The sequence below is a fragment of the Hippopotamus amphibius genome, chromosome 1 (assembly GCF_030028045.1).
Source record: "Hippopotamus amphibius kiboko isolate mHipAmp2 chromosome 1, mHipAmp2.hap2, whole genome shotgun sequence".
In the NCBI taxonomy this organism is placed as follows: domain Eukaryota; kingdom Metazoa; phylum Chordata; class Mammalia; order Artiodactyla; family Hippopotamidae; genus Hippopotamus; species Hippopotamus amphibius.
In genome coordinates, this window is record NC_080186.1 from 116,985,715 (window position 1) to 117,001,980 (window position 16,266).

A 16,266-nucleotide genomic window follows, 5' to 3' on the forward strand; every position below is an offset into this window, starting at 1 on the left:
ATGTCTGAAGTAAGTAATCTCTCCCAACAGATGGCTTGAGAACTCTGCCCACTCTTGACTTGATTTTATGGCCCAACTTCATGTACTCACAGCCATGCCTGCCTCAAAATCCAATGAAATATGGATAAATCTTGAAAACAATCATACTAAGTGATATCAGCCAGACACAGAAGGACAAGTACTTTATGGTTCCACTTACATGAAGTACCTAAAATAGGTTTATTTATAGAGAAAAAGTAGAATAGAGGCTATCAATGGCTGGAGGTGGAGAAAAGGAGTTATTATTTAATGGGAATAGTGTCTCTGGGATAAAGAAAAAGTTCTTAAATGGATAGTAGTGATGGTTGCACAGCACTGTGAAAGTATTCAAAGCTGAACTGTACATTTTAACATGGTTAAAACTGTAAATGTTATATATATTTTGCCACTGTAAGAAAAAAATTCAATGTAACAGAGACTGATTAAAAATGGGCACAAATGATCTTTTGGGGGTGATGAAAATGTTCTAAAACTGGACTGTAATGATAGCCACACAATTGTGTATATTTTATTGACTGGTTGATTGACTGATTGATTGACTGGCTGTGCCATGTGCATTTGGGATCTTAGTTCCCTGATCAGGGATTGAACCCCCCACCCCCTGCAGTGGAAGCAAGAAGTCTTAACCACTGGACTGCCAGGGAAGTCCCTGTACAATTACTTAAAAAAAAAAAAAAATCACTGAATCATACATTTAAATTATACTCCAATAAAGCTGTAAAATAACATTCAATGTAAGCTTCTTATACACAAATTCTTCTCCAAAAAGTAAAACAAAAATTCTGTAAAATGAATGCTGTATATTGCCTTTTAATGCCTAATCAAACTTCTCTGTTTCTCCTGGGCTGTAAATAACAACTAACATTTTTTAAGTACCTACTTAAAAGCCAAACATGCTACTAGGCACTTTATCTCATGTATTCTTATTTAAATCTCCTCAACAAGTTACTAAGTAAGTGGTATTATCTCTACTTTAGAGGTGGGAAAAAGTGTCAAATTAAGTAACCCAAAACTGCAAAGCTTTGGACAGTGAATCTGGAATCCCAACACAGGTCTGGCTCACTTCAAAAATCTATTAATCATTTTACAGCTATTAAAAAAAAACTATTATATAGTACACATCTCCCTGCTCAGAGTGAGATAATCCGAGGTAATCTAAGCAGTGTTGTGTTTTCATGTATTTGCACATGCATCCAATCCATCCCCCACAGATGTTAAGTATATACCATGTGCCAAGCTCAGGGTTAGGTACTAGAAGTAAAGATGAAAAAAGACCAGGTCACTTCTTTAACAATTTCATTCTGACACGAGACAGATGTGCATATAACTAAAGTATTTCGATATTACAAGAACTCATTTCCTCTGCTTTCCCTATATCCTGCTTTTCTTCCTCATATTGAAGAGAATTCAATTCATCCACAGGCAAAAGCTAGACGCCTGAAAATCATTCTTGACTTTTCCAGACTCTTAAATCTAAGTCACCAAGTCCTATTAATTCTATTATCTTCCTCTGAATGAGAAAATATGTAGCACTGGCGTGCTGTTATTGGCAGCCATCTTGTGACCATGAGGGGAGGCAACTTTCAGATAAAGCAGACACTGCACAGTAGAACACTGAGAGGAGAGCTAATTACATAGCTGTGCCATCAGATCAAACTACTTTGAAGCTAGTCCTGTTACACAGACCAATAAACTCTTTTAATGTTTAAGCCAGTATGAACTGGGTTTTCTGTTACCTAAACTGAAAACATCCTAACGAACAGATAACTTTGTCAGAAGTGCTGAAATGAAATCAAGATGGAGATATCCAATAAACAGGTGGATACATGGCACACAAACAAGAGAGCCAGAGCTTAGGCCAGAGCTGGAGATAAATATTTGAACAGGTAAAGGAGGAAACTGAAGTAATGTACAGGGATGAGTGAAACTGTCCAGAAAAAAAATGAACATACAGTCAGAAGGAAAAGAGCCAAGGATAGAACCTTGGGCAATACCTACAATTAAGGACTGGCTGGTCAGAGGAAACAAAGAGAGATAGGGGAAAACTAGGAAAGCATGACGTCAACAAATTAAAGGAGAGTTTCAAGGAGAGTAGTTTATTGTGTCCAACAACTACAGCAGAAAAATGTCTGGCTTTAAATTTACTGTTGACTGTTGTAAAAAACAAGAATGGTCAGATGGTGACACAGCTTTAGATTCATGCTTGTCAAGTTCTTGACTCATTGTTAGCCTTAAATCAAAATACAGGCCTGCAGTGAAGACTTTTAGAAGACCCTGAGAGCAAAGAGGAGGGAGGGAAAGAGGTGAGCAAAATGAATTAACATTTACTGAGTTGCCTGCTATTTACCAGGCAATGTACAAGGCCTTTTATATTTATTCCCTCATTTCATCACATTAGAGAAAAATTAGTTTATTTTTAGTGAATTAAACATTACAGATACAGTTGAAGCTCCCTGTGTCACTTCTCTACCATTCTCTACCCTCCTTTCTTCCCTCCCCAGAGAAAGGCATTATGATGGATTTGATACCATTCTATTACATAAATAACACATGGTATAGTATTTGTTTGTTTAGGCCGTGTTGCAAGGCATGCGGGATCTTAGTTCCCCGACCAGGTATCGAACCCAGGCCCCCAGCAGTGGAAGCACAGAGCCTTAACCACTGGACTGCCAGTGAAGTTCACCACAGGAGAGCTTCTAGGACATAATGTGGGGAGGGGGAAATGAGGCAGAGCCAGGCAGACTTTTGAGTTGAAGAGATGGAGATGAGGGTATAAGTGAGACACAGACAGCTAGATTTCAAAAAGGACAGAGTACCATAGAAGTAAGAGCTGCAGAAAGATGGCTATCATAAAAAAGAAAGGTTAAGTATTGAGCATGTAGAGAAACAGGAATCTTCACACACTCCTGGTAGGAATGTAAAATGGTACATCACTTTGGAAAAGACGTTGGCAGTTTAATGTAGCAATTTAATGTAATGTAGCAATTCCATTGCTAGGAATACACCCAAGAGAACCAAAAACATTATCTCTACACAAAAATCTGTACACAAGTGCTCACAGCAGCATTATTCACAATAGCCGAAAAGTGGAAACAACCCAAATGTACATTAACTGATGAACAGATAAACAAAATGTGGTATATCCATACAGCAGATACAGTTATTGTATATACATATACAAATACAATGTATAATAGCCATTAAAAGGAATGAAGTGCTGATACACGTTACAACATAGATGAACCCTGAAAACATTATGCTAAGTAAAGGAAGTCAGTCACAAAAGGCCCTATATTGTATGATTCCATTTATATGAAAAGTCCAGAATAGGCAAATCTATGGAAAGAGAAAGTAGTTAGTGGTTGCCTAGGGTTGAGGAGAGGGGCAAAACAGGGAATGACTGCTAAGGGTAGGTGGGTTCTTTTTGGAGTGTTGAACATGTTCTATCTTAGATTGTCGTAACAGCTGTACAACTCTCTGACTATACTAAAACCACTGAATTGTATATAAATGGGTGAATTTTATGGTATGTGAAATATATCTCAATAAAGATGTTAAAAAATACAACGAATGATACTAAGAGCACATTGGATATTACAGAAAAAAAAGACCAGTGAACCAGAAGATACAGCAATAAAAATTATCTAAAATCAAAGAAAGATGGACTTCCCTGGTGGTCCAGAGGTTAAGACTTCGCCTTCCAATGCAGGGGGTGCAGGTTCAATTCCTGGTTAGGGAGCTAAGATCCCACATGCCTTGCAGCCAAAAAACCAAAACATAAGCAATACAGAAGCAATACTGTAACAAAATAAAGACTTTAAAAATGGTCCACATCAAAAAAATCTTTAAAAATAAAATAAATAAGAAGAGTCTCAGGGGCTAGTGGCAACTTTAAGCAGCCTAATATACAGATAATTGGAGTCCCTCAAAGAGAGGAGAGCGATGAAGTGCACAGAAAAAATATATGAAGAAATAATGGCCAAAATGAATAAATGGTGAAAACTATAAACCTACAAATCCAAGAACCTCAACAAACCCCAAGCACAAGAAACTTGAAAAAAACTACACCAAGGGACATCATAATTAAACTGCTCAAAACTACTATAATATATTAAAAGCAGCCAAAGTGGGAGGGGAAAAGACATGTTTACATGTAAAGATAAGGATAACATCAGCAAAAGAGAAGACAGCAACATCTTTAAAATACTGAAAGAAAAAAATCTAACAATCTAAAATACCATACCTGTCAAAAAGTATCTTTTAAAAACAAAGATGAGGGCATCCCAGGTGGTGCAGTGGTTAAGAATCTACCTGCCAATGCAGGGGACATGGGTTTGATCCCTGGTCCAGGAAGATCCCACATGCCATGGAGCAAACTAAGCCTGTGTGCCACAACTACTGAGCCTGCACTCTAGAGCCACAACTATTGAGCCCATGTGCCACAACTACTGAAGCCTGAGCTCCTAGAGCCTATGCTCTGCAACAAGAGAAGCCACTGCAATGAGAAGCCCGCGCATCACAAGGAAGGGTAGTTTCGGCTCTCTGCAACTACAGAAAGCCTGCACACAGCAACGAAGACCCAACACAGCAAATAGATACATTAATTTAAAACATAAAAACAAAGATGAAATAAAGACTTTTTCAGTCATCTTAAATTTCCTTTATCAATTTTCTCCTTTAAAATTTATATTTATATCTTAAAAGTTCCCCTAATTATGGCCTCAAAGCTTATTTTGTCTGAAAACTATATGTATAGTTCTACTACACATAAAATAGATAAGGAACAAGGATTTACTGTATAGCACAGGAACTATATTCAGTATCTTATAATAAACTATAATGGAAAATAATTTGAAAGTATATATGTAACTGAATTACTTTGCTGTACACCTGAAACACAATATTGTAAATCAATTATACCTCAATTTTTAGAAAAAGTGTTATTAACTATAGTCACCATGCTGTACATTACATCTCCATGATTTATTTTATAACTGGAAGTTTGTATCTTTTGAGCACCTTCACCCATTTTTGCTCCATTCCTCCCACCCCCGGCAACCACCAACCTGTCCTCTGTATCCGTGAGTTGGGGTTTTTGGTTTTTGTTTTGTTTAGATTCAACACATAAGTATGATCATACAGTATCTGTCTTTCTCTGTCTGACTTATTTCACTTAGCATGATGCCCTCAAGGTCCACCCATGTTGTCACAAATGGCAAGATTTCCTTCTTTCTTATGGCTAATGATTCCATTGTGTGTGTTGTGTGTATGTACATACATATCACATTTTCTTTACCTGTTCATCCACTAATGGACACTCAGGTTGCTTCCATGTCTTGGCTATCGTAAATAATGCCACAAAAAACATGAGGGGAGGGAGAAAAAGATGGCGGCGAAGTAGAGAGACGTGGAGTGCATCCCTCTCCACAGATGCATTGGGAATGCACGGAAGGAGGCAGTCATTCCCACAGAGAACCAGCTGAACACCAGCAGACGGCCTCGGACACCGGAAAGGGCTGCGGAGAACCTGACATAGCCGGTAGGGAGGCATCTACGAGGGCTCAAAGAGGGTGAAGCGGCGGAGCTGTGGCAGACGGGAGGGAGTGAGAAACATACGGAGGGTCCGCAGCGCAGCTCAGCGTTCCCGGACCGAGACATCGATCCGCGGCTGAACGGAGGGTCCAGGAGCGGGAGCGTGGGAACCGGAGAGCTGGTTCAGGGGGAGAAACATTGTTGCCGGTAGGGTGACGGACCGAGAGGACAGGAGGGAGGAGGTCCGCGGAGAGGAGTGCCGATCCCTGAGAGCTGCCCGGCCATGATGGCGGCTGGAGGCTGCAGGCTCCCGGGCGGCGGGGAGGAGCCGCGCGCATAGCCTCTCCCTCTCTTTCTGCGCCTCTGCAACAGGCAGCGGAGAGACGCCCTGCGGGGCCACATAAGGCGCTCAGGGATAACAAGTACCCTCAGGCGCTCGGGCGGGGCTAGATTAAAACTCCTTGCAACGCCAGCAGCAGGGAGGCTGCCGAGAGAAAAAAAAAAAACAAACCAGCATCAAAAAGAAAAAACCCCGAGAGAGGCCCAACTCTAAGACTTTCTGTGTACGCCTGAGCCACCAGCGCTCTATGCAACAGGCACCTCCAAGCCTGACTGAAGCAACAGTGCGCCACTGCTCACTCCCTCCCAGGAGAAGGAGCCACTATTGCACCCTCTCCCTCCCCACACACCGAGGCTTACAGACGAACAATAAAGGAACCTCTGCTGGTCACAGAATAACGCAAAAAAAAAAAAAACCCAAGGCAAGGAAAAGGACACTTACAGCTGAGACGCTAAGGAAACAGAAATAGTAGTATCAATACCTATTGAACTGGTCCATTCGGGGATCAGTTCTGGATTTTTTTTTCTTTTTTTTTTTTTTTTTCCTTTCTCTTTTTTTTTTTTTTTTTTTTTTGATTTATTAAATACGATCTTAGCCCTAAGGGATCTACAAGTTTTACAACATAATTTTATAAGGATATTTTTCACTCTTTTTTTTTTTTTTTTTTGCCTTTTAAAATACTTCTATATCTAGCTAAGTTTTTGGTAGTACGGACAAAATATCTTTCATACTTTCCTTTCATCCCTTTCTTTTATACACTTCTATTCCTTTCTTTTTCTTTGCATATTTCCAACCACATTACGCTCTTCTGTTCCCCTTTCTTCCAGCCATTTTAAGTGTATTTTATCTTAACATACTTATAAGCAACACTATCGGTCTGCTCAGACTCCTTGCTCTATTCTCCAGATGATGCACTGCCTTGGTATTAATATTAGGCTTTTGTCTTTATCTTAGTTCTTAGTACAGCTGTCTAATTACATTCTGAGAATCTCCATTCTCTCTGGTGGTACTCCAGCTCTTTTCTATATTTGATCCTAGCTTACAAAATCTCCCTGGATTGATGTTTGTATGTGTAGGGTGTTATTTGTTGTTTGTTTGCTTTTGCTTTTGTCTCTGATTCGTTCTGTTTCAGTTGTCAATTTCTGCTGGGTTTCTCTCTGAATATCTGATAGCACACTGGGGTTCTGTCAGGTCTTTCTAGAGCCTTATGTCCTAACGGATTCAATAATTGTGTGTCTTATACATGTATGTGTTTCCTAGACTGAATATTCGTCTAATCCAATACTTGGACATTAGTCTGAGGCTTGGACAGTCTTCTATAAACACCTCTATCACCAGGACAAGCAACCCCAAAAGCTTGGACAACCATGAGGAAACAAAGAAACACCATGCAGGCAAAGGAGCAGGAAAAAAACCCACAAGACCAAATAAATGAGGAGGAAATAGGAAAAATGCCTGAAAAAGAATTTAGAGTAATGATAGTAAAAATGATACAAAATCTCGATAACAAATTAGAGAAAGTACAAGAAACAGTTCATAAGAACTCAGAAAAACAAACAGCAATGGATAACAAAATAACTGAAATTAAAAATACTCTAGATGCTCTAACCAGCAGAATGACTGAGGCAGAAGAACGAATAAGTGAGTTGGAAGATAGAATGGAAGAAATAAACGCCACAGAGCAGGAAAAAGATAAAAAAATAAAAAGACTAGAAGACAGCCTCAGAGACCTCAGTGATAACCTTAAACGTACCAACATTCGAATTATAGGCATCCCAGAAGAAGAAGAAAACAAGAAAGGGTCTGAGAAAATATTTGAAGAGGTTCTAGTGGAAAACTTCCCCAACATGGGAAAGGAAATAATGAACCAAGTCCAAGAAGCACAGAGAGTCCCATACAGAATAAACCCAAGGAGAAATACACCAAGACACATATTAATCAAACTAACGACAATTCAACACAAAGAAAAAATATTAAAAGCAGCAAGAGAAAAGCAACAAACAACATATAAGGGAAAACCCATCAGGATAACAGCTGACCTTTCTACAGAAACTCTGCAGGCCAGAAGGGAATGGCAGGATATACTGAAAGTCCTGAAAGAGAGAAACCTACAGCCAAGAATACTTTACCCAGCAAGAATCTCATTCAGATTTGAGGGAGAAATCAAAAGCTTTCCAGACAAGCAAAAGTTAAGAGAATTCAGCACCACCAAACCAGCCTTACAACAAGTGCTAAAGGAACTTCTCTAAGTAGGAAACACAAGAAAAGGAAAACACCTACAAATACAAACCCAAAACAATTCAGAAAATGGTAATTGGAACACACATGTCAATAATCACTTTAAATGTAAATGGATTAAATGCTCCAACCAAAAGACACAGACTGGCTGAATGGATACAAAAACAAGACCCTTCTATATGCTGCCTACAAGAAACCCACTTCAGACCAAGGGATACATATAGACTGAAAGTGAAGGGATGGAAAAAGATATTCCATGCAAATGGAAGTCAAAAGAAAGCTGGAGTAGCAATACTCATATCGGACAAATTAGACTTGAAAGTAAAGACTATTAAAAGAGACAAGGAAGGGCACTACATAATGATCAAGGGATCCATCCAAGAAGAACATATCACAATGGTAAATATCTATGCCCCCAATATAGGAGCACCTCAATACATAAGGCAAATGCTAACAGCTATAAAAGGGGACATCGACAGTAACACAATTATAGTGGGAGACTTGAACACCCCACTTACATCAATGGACAGATCATCCAAACAGAAAATAAATAAAGACACACAAGCTTTAAATGACACATTAGACCATCTCGACTTCATTGATATTTATAGGACATTCCATCCAAAAACGACAGACTACACTTTCTTCTCAAGTGCACACGGAACATTTTCCAGGATAGATCACATCTTGGGTCACAAATCAAACCTCAGCAAATTCAAGAAAATTGAAATCATATCAAGCATCTTCTCAGACCACAATGCCATGAGACTAGATATCAATTACAGGAAAAAAACTGCAAAAAATACAAACACATGGAGGCTAAACAATTCACTATTAAACAACCAAGGAATCACTACAGAAATCAAAGAGGAAATCAAAAAGTATCTAGAAACAAATGACAACGAAAACACAACAACCCAAAACCTATGGGACGCAGCAAAAGCAGTTCTAAGAGGGAAGTTTATAGCAATACAGTCCTACCTTAAGAAACAAGAAAATGATCGAATAAACAACCTAACCTTACACCTCAAACAACTAGAGAAAGAAGAACAAAGAAACCCCAAAATGAGCAGAAGGAAAGAAATCATAAAGATCAGAGCAGAAATAAATGAAAAAGAAAGGAAAGAAACCATAAGAAAAATCAATAAAACTAAAAGCTGGTTCTTTGAGAAAATTAACAAAATTGATAAACCATTAGCCAGACTCATCAAGAAAAAAAGGGAGAAGATGCAAATCAACAGAATTAGAAATGAAAAAGGAGAAGTCACAACGGACACCTCAGAAATACAAAACATCATGAGAGACTACTACAAGCAACTATATGCCAATCAATTGGATAACCTGGAAGAAATGGATACATTCTTAGAAAAATACAATCTTCCAAGACTGAACCAGGAAGAAATAGAAACCATGAACAGACCAATCACAAGTACAGAAATTGAGGCAGTGATTAAAAATCTCCCAACACACAAAAGCCCAGGACCAGATGGATTCACAGGCGAATTCTATCAAACATTTCGAGAAGAGTTAACACCTATCCTTCTCAAACTCTTCCAAAATATTGCAGAAGGCGGAGCACTCCCAAACTCATTCTATGAGGCTACCATCACCCTGATACCAAAACCAGGCAAAGATGTCACAAAAAAAGAAAACTACAGACCAATATCACTGATGAATATAGATGCAAAAATCCTCAACAAAATACTAGCTAACAGACTGCAACAGCACATTAAAAAAATCATACACCACGATCAAGTGGGGTTTATCCCTGGGATGCAAGGATTCTTCAATATACGCAAATCAATCAACGTGATACATCATATCAACAAATTGAAGGATAAAAACCATATGATCATTTCAATAGATGCAGAAAAAGCTTTTGACAAAGTTCAACATCCATTTATGATAAAAGCTCTCCAGAAAATGGGCATAGAAGGAAATTACCTCAACATCATAAAAGCCATATATGACAAACCAAAAGCCAACATTGTTCTCAATGGAGAAAAACTGGAAGAATTCCCTCTAAGAACAGGAACAAGACAAGGGTGTCCACTCTCACCACTGTTATTCAACATAGTTTTGGAAGTGTTAGCCACAGCAATCAGAGAAGAAAAAGAAATTAAAGGAATCCAAATTGGAAAAGAAGAAGTAAAATTATCACTCTTTGCAGATGACATGATACTATATATAGAAAACCCTAAAGACTCTACCAGAAAACTGCTAGCACTCATTGATGAGTTTAGTAAAGTAGCAGGATACAAAATTAATGCACAGAAATCTCTTGCATTCCTATACACGAACAACGGAAGAGCAGAAAGAGAAATTAAGGAAACTCTCCCATTCACCATTGCAACCAAAAGAATAAAATACCTAGGAATAAACCTGCCTAAGGAGGCAAAAGATCTGTATGCAGAAAACTTTAAGACATTGATGAAAGAAATCAAAGATGACATAAACAGATGGAGGGATATACCATGTTCCTGGATTGGAAGAATCAACATCGTGAAAATGACTGTACTACCCAAAGCAATTTACAGATTTAATGCAATCCCGATCAGATTACCAATGGCATTTTTCACAGAACTAGAGCAAGAAATCTTACGATTTGTATGGAAACGCAAAAGACCCCGAATAGCCAAAGCAATCTTGAGAAGGAAAAATGGAGTGGGTGGAATCAGGCTTCCTGACTTCAAACTATACTACAAGGCCATAGTGATCAAGACAGTATGGTACTGGCACAAAAATAGAAAGGAAGATCAATGGAACAGAATAGAGAACTCAGAAGTAAGCCCAAACACATATGGGCACCTTATCTTTGACAAAGGAGGCACGAGTATACAATGGAAAAAAGACAGCCTCTTCAATAAGTGGTGCTGGGAAAATTGGACAGCAACATGTAAAAGAATGAAATTAGAACACTTCCTAACACCATACACAAAAATAAACTCCAAATGGATTAAAGACCTACATGTAAGGCCAGACACTATCAAACTCCTAGAGGAAAACATAGGCAGAACACTCTTTGACATACATCAAAGCAACATCCTTTTTGACCCACCTCCTAGAATCATGGAAATAAAATCAAGAATAAACGAATGGGACCTCATGAAACTTAAAAGCTTTTGCACAGCAAAAGAAACCATAAACAAGACTAAAAGGCAACCCTCAGAATGGGAAAAAATAATTGCCTATGAAACAACGGACAAAGGATTAACCTCCAAAATATACAAGCAGCTCATGCAGCTTCATACCAAAAAAGCAAATAACCCAATCCACAAATGGGCAGAAGACCTAAATAGACATTTCTCCAAAGAAGACATACAGATGGCCAACAAACACATGAAAAGATGCTCAACATCACTCATCATCAGAGAAATGCAAGTCAAAGCCACAATGAGGTATCACCTCACACCAATCAGAATGGCCATCATCACAAAGTCTGGAAACAACAAATGTTGGAGAGGGTGTGGAGAAAAGGGAACTCTCCTGCATTGTTGGTGGGACTGTAAGTTGGTACAGCCACTATGGAAAACAATTTGGAGGTTCCTTAAAAAACTACAAATAGAACTACCATATGATCCAGTCATCCCACTCCTGGGCATATACCCAAAGAAAACCATAATCCCAAAAGAAACTTGTACCATCATGTTTATTGCAGCACTCTTTGCAATAGCCAGGACATGGAAGCAACCTAAATGCCCATCAACAAATGAATGGATACAGAAGATGTGGCATATATATACAATGGAATATTACTCAGCTATAAAAAGGGATGAGATGGAGCTATATGTAATGAGGTGGATAGAACTACAATCTGTCATACAGAGTGAAGTAAGTCAGAAAGAGAAAGACAAATATTGTATGCTAACTCACATATACGGAATATAAAAATGGTACTGATGAACTCAGTGACAAGAACAGGGAAGCAGATACAGAGAATGGACTGGAGAACTCGAGGTATGGGAGGGGGCGGGGGGTGAAGGGGAAACTGAGAAGAAGCGGGAGAGTAGTACAGACATATATATACTACCACCTGTAAAATAGTCAGTGGGAAGTTGTTGTATAACAAAGGGAGTCCAACTCGAGGATGGAAGATGCCTTAGAGGACTGGGGCAGGGAGGGTGGGGGGGAATCGAGGCGGGGGCGTCAAGGAAGGGAGGGAATATGGGGATATGTGTAAAAAAAACAATTGATTGAACCTGGTGTACCCCCAAAAAAAATAAAATAAAATAATAAAAAAAAAAAAAAAAAAACATGAGGGAACATTATGTTTTCAAGTTAGCATTTTTGTTTCCTTTAGATAAATCCCCAGAAGTGGAGTTGTTGGATCATATGGCAGTTTTAATTTTTTTTTTTGAGGAACTCATACTGTTTTTCAAAATGGCTGCACCAATTTAGATTACCACCAACAGTGCACGAGGATTCCCATTTCCCCATCCTCGCCAACACTAACTTTTTGTCTTTTTGATAACAGCCATTCTAACAAGTGTGAGGTGATAATTTATTGTGGTTTTGATTTGCATTTCCTTGATGATTAGTAATGCTGAAGATCTTTTCAAGTACCTGTTGGCCATCTGCATGTCTTTTTTTTTTTTTTTTTGGCCGCGTGGCTTGCAGGATCCCAGTTCCTCCATCGGGGATTGAATCCATGGCATGGCAGTGAAAGCCAGGAATCCTAACCACTAGGCAACCAGGGAACTCCCCATCTGTATGTCTTCATGACCATTTATTCTTATTCTCCTTCACTAGCTTCTACTCATATTCCTAATTCTAACTGTATGCATGCCCTTGGGCTCAATTGTGTACCTTTTCTTTATCTGCACTCACTCCCTACATAATCTCATATATTCCTATGGCTTTAAAGAGCATCTATATGCTAATTCCCAAATTTATATTCCTAGACCTCACCTCTCCTCTAAAATTCTCTTTATATATTCAACTGCCTAATTGATATCTCCATTTGGATGTCTAATAGGCATTTTATGAAGTTATGTCCAAAACTGAATTCCTGAACTCCTAGGATAAAAACTTTCCCTTTCCCTAGTGTTTCCCACCTCAGTAAATGACACCACCATTCAACCAGCTGCTCAAATCAAAGTCTTTGGAGTCATTCTTGGCTCCTCTTTCTCACACCGTACATGCATTCCATTTGTAAATTCTGCCAGCACTCCCTTCCAAATATATTTCAAGTCTGACCCCTTATCACCACTGTCATGTTATTATTAGTGCAACCTATTGTCATCTCCTGCCCAGACTATTGTAATTTTTTTTTAAATTCTGCTTCTGCTCTTGCCCTTCTCAGTCTGTTCCATTGAGAAACCAGAGTGATCCTCCTGAAATTTAAGTGAGATCATATCACTCCTTTGGTCAAAATGCTTTAATGGCATCTGTGGTGGTTTACAAACACTGTCCCCCCAAATTCTTTGAAATTCCTCACATCAATAGGTGGAGGGGGAGAGGAGGGAGGAATCTATGTCCCCTTCCCTTGAATCTGGGTGGGTTTATAACTGCTTCAACCTGTAGAGTATAGCAGAAGTGATGCTGGGTGACTTCTGCCACTGGGTCATAAAAAGCAATGCAGCTTTTGCCTCATCCTCTGGAACACTGAAGTCTGGAGACCTGAACTGCTTTCTGAGAAGTACAACTACCCTGAAGCAGCCATCATGTGAAGAAGCAAAGCCTCAGGGAGAGGTCACATGTAGACACTTCAGTTGGTAGGCCTACTCTTGAAGTCATCTCAGCCCAGGCACCAGACATGTAAGTGAATGAACCTTCAGATTAGTCCAGCTCCCCACTAATACAAATTCCCCACTTCTGCATCTTCCCAGCTGCAGCCCCAGACACTGTAGAGCAGAAACAAGCTCACTGCTGTGCCCAATTTGAATGAATTCTGGACCCACAGAGCCCAAAAGCATAATAAAACAGCTGTTTTAAGTTACTAAGTTTTGGGGTAACTAACTTGTTATACAGGAATAGTAACCAGAAAAGCACTGCAAGTCTTCATCATAGCCTATAAGGCCCTACATAATCTGGCCCACCATCGTTTGATTCTGTATCTCCCAATACTCTCCCATCACTCCCTTTCCAGTCAGTTTAGTCTCCTTGATCTCCCCTGATAGCCATGTGGCTTGTTCCCTTATTTCCTTCATATCTCAGAGAGCCTTTTCCTAATGCATCCGTTAGGGAAAACAAACAAACAACAACAAAAATAGCACCTGGGATTTCCCTGGTGGTCCAGTGGTTAAGAATCTGTCTTGCAACGCAGGGACGCCGGTTTGATCTCTCGTTGGGGAACTAAGATCCCACATGCCACGGGGCAACTAAGTTTGCATGCCACAACTATACAGCCTATGAGCTCTGGAGCCCACGCACTACAACTAGACAGAAACCTGTGCACCGCAACAAAGTGTCCGCATGCCACAACGAAAGATCCTGAGTGCCACAATTAAGACCCGATGCAACCGAAAAAAAAAAAAAAGATATTAAAAAAATATAAACTCGATTATGGAAAAAACAAGAAGGAAGTAGAAGGAAGTGTTAGAAAAAAACCAACATAGCAGCCCTCTTCATTACTCTGTCACCCCCTTACAAAGCTTTATTCTTGGTGGTTAAAACTGCCTGGCATATTATGTTTCTATATGTTGGTATATTTCCCACCCACTAAAATATCACCTCCTTAGGACAGTTTTTTTCCTTCTGTTTTATTCAGTGCCTGGCCCATAAAATGTAATAGATAAATACCTGCTGAATAGACGACCATAATCTGCACCTTTTAAGACATTCTATTTAGTTTTTTTCAAATCTATCTCCCCAAAGTATTTTTTTCTTATCTTCTCAAATCTTTGTATTTAATAGTTTAAACAGTGCTCACTTCAGCAGCACATATACTAAAACTGGAATGATACAGAGATTAGCATGGCCCCTGTGCAACAACAATATGCAAATTCGTGAAGCGTTCCAAATTTTTAAAAAGAAAAAAAAATAGTTTAAATATATTTACTTTATGGACTATGGCTCTGTTATCTGAAGTTTTCAGTTTCTGCTGCTTGTTGTATCTGTGACTCTTGTTTACAGTAAATGAATTGTTTTCTAGTGCTTTTTGTCATTTTATTTTTAAGAGCACCTTGTCTTCATTGGGACTTTATCTGGAGGAATCCGGTGTGGTCTGGGTTGTGGACCTGTTCCTCCAGAGTCGTTTTTCATGTGCTTCTGCCAGTTATCACAAGAATATAAAGCGTTCTGAATAATTTCTTATATTTATTTCTCAGCTTGGGGATCACAGATGGAAATAATTTAAACCCATATGACAGTAGGCTCATACTTAAATTTTCAGGGGAGATTCCCATCCACCCCTAGTCAGAGCCTAGGCTGAGACAGAAAAGTTTTTTTGTTTCCTTGAACTAGGGGGTGGAATTTTTTATGATCACCTCCCTTCCCTGAACATGAGCCTTCAAGGATCCTGGCTTTATAAGGGGATTCTCACCTTTACCTCCCCTCCATTCTGCAGGGGTCCACAACCCCCCAGGCCACAGGCAGGAGGTGAGCAGCAGGTGAGTGAGAGAAGCTTCAACTGCTGCTCCCCATGGCTCCTCATCGCTTGCATTACTGCCTGAAACACCCCCCACCCCCACCCCAGTCCATGGAAAAACTGTCTTTCACAAAACTGGTCCCTTGTGTCAACCTGCTTGCCACTCGGTATGCCCGCCCAAAAGACCAAGTCTTTTGGTTACTGAAACTAGAAAAGCCCCCAGAACTGCCACAGCATTAAGTCACATGCACACTGCTCATTTTCAGTTCCCTTTCATTTGTGTGGTCCCAGAGAATTTCCCTTACTTCTTTCAGGCTCAGCTATGTTAAAAAAAAAAAAAAAAAGTTAGTTTTACAGTATTTTATCCAGCATCACTAGGTGGTTTTGTAATGGAACTGCAAACAGTTTTAGTTATATGGTCTGCCATACTCCAGAGTCAAAAATGATGGTGTGGAAGTTCAAAATTTATTTTCCTTTCAGAGAAGATAGGCCTCCCAGCTTACATAAACAAAACACCACCAAAGACTACTAACTGCAAAGGGAAAAACACACCTTAACAATAGAGTTGTTGTTGTCACCTTAACCCAGG

General features: G+C 39.4%; 1 protein-coding gene and 1 non-coding gene across 5 annotated transcripts in view; one reads left to right on the forward strand and one right to left on the reverse strand.

Moving 5' to 3' along the window:
* Positions 1-16,266, reverse strand: part of GATAD2B (GATA zinc finger domain containing 2B) — an 87,193-nt gene that overhangs the window by 18,902 nt on the left and 52,025 nt on the right. The window lies entirely within an intron of this gene.
* On the forward strand, positions 15,013-15,116 carry LOC130842725 (U6 spliceosomal RNA). Its single transcript, XR_009050531.1, has one exon. It is a non-coding gene; the product is annotated as a U6 spliceosomal RNA (small nuclear RNA).